Below are 1,444 nucleotides of genomic sequence, written 5' to 3'. Positions count from 1 at the left end.
CTGTGAATTCTACGATTTCTTTAAGAACACATAATTTTGACGTATCGTCAAATAAAACCAAGATACAAGCATTCATTGGGAAACAGTTGATAAACGCAAATATTACTGGGAGACAAAGCTTGAAACAAGTCACGGTTTTTAAATTCCCCCGTCATAGTTTGGGTTTAGATAACTCCAGTGACATTTGGTCCAAAATTAAATCATTCTCTAGCTTATGTGGCACAATTAAAAGAACAGATGGCAAAGCCAGCGTTGTGTCAGTCAAATAGTTTTCAAGTACCATGACAATGCCTACAATCCTTTATAGGGAAGAGCCAACGGCCTAGCCGCAGTGGTAACACCGGTTCCCGTCAGATCACCGAAGTTAAGCGCTGTCGGGCTGGGCTAGCACTTGGATGGGTGACCATGCAGTCTGCCGAGTTCTGCTGGCAAGCAGCGTGCACTCTGCCCTTGCGAGGCTATCTGAGGAGCTGCTTGACTGAGAAGTAGCGGCTCCGGTCTCGTAAACTGACATACGGCCGGGAGAGCGGTGTGCTGACCACACGCCTCTCCATAACCGCATCCAGTGACGCCTATAGGCTGAGAATGGTTCAAAAATGGTGCAAATGGCTCTGAGCGCTATGGGACTTAACTTCTGAGGTCATCAGTCCCCCAGAACTTAGAACTAGTTAAACCTAACTAACTTAAGGACATCACACACATCCATGCCCGAGGCAGGGTTCCAACCTGCGACCGTAGCAGTCGTGCGGTTTCAGACTGTAGCGGCTAGAACCGCTCGGCCACCCCGGCCGGCGGCTGAGAATGTCACGGCGGCCGGTCGGTACCGTTGGGCCTACTAAGGCCTGTTCGGACTGAGTCAAAGTTAGTTTTATAGAGAAGAGTGGTCGTCTCAGACATAAAAACAAAAAATCCGGGTAAGCCAACTTGGTTTCCACGGTCGATTTTAGGATAAATGAGACACAAACCTCGGACTAGGTGTAAAGAGTATACTACAAGAAACTAAAGACTTTGGATGAAGAATGGCCGTAAGAGATATCCAAACAATAACGTGTAATTGCACAGCCACAGGGACACAAAGTACAGAAAAACTACTGTAAAGATAGAAAGACCAATTCTGAGAATCTTGAATATGGAAAAGACTAGACAAGAGTAAGCCTTCATATTGTTGTTGATGATAAATTGTTTTTATTTTATTTTATTTTCGTGGCAACTTGAAGTGCTCCGATTTTGGCGTGACTCTCGATTTTGTAGCTTGAGCCTAGTGATTGAGCAACATTGTACGATGGGTGTTTACGTCGAAAATTAAGTGCAGTTTTTTAGAAAAAGATACTTTTACTTCTGTTCTGAGAAAATGATTCCTTCGCAGGATAATGAACTGCTAATACGAAGGGCATCGAGAAAGTAACCTCCGTTAAGCGATCACTAAAATGACGGGATACTTAAA

General features: G+C 44.5%; 1 pseudogene; it reads left to right on the top strand.

Annotated features, from left to right (window-relative positions):
- The first annotated feature begins 313 nt into the window (after positions 1 to 313).
- LOC126200048 (5S ribosomal RNA) lies at positions 314 to 431 on the top strand (annotated as a pseudogene).
- Positions 432 to 1,444: the final 1,013 nt, after the last annotated feature.

Source organism: Schistocerca nitens, chromosome 8, assembly GCF_023898315.1.
Source record: "Schistocerca nitens isolate TAMUIC-IGC-003100 chromosome 8, iqSchNite1.1, whole genome shotgun sequence".
Classification (NCBI taxonomy): domain Eukaryota; kingdom Metazoa; phylum Arthropoda; class Insecta; order Orthoptera; family Acrididae; genus Schistocerca; species Schistocerca nitens.
Note: the sequence above shows the minus strand (reverse complement) of the source record. Positions and strands in the feature narration are given on the sequence as shown.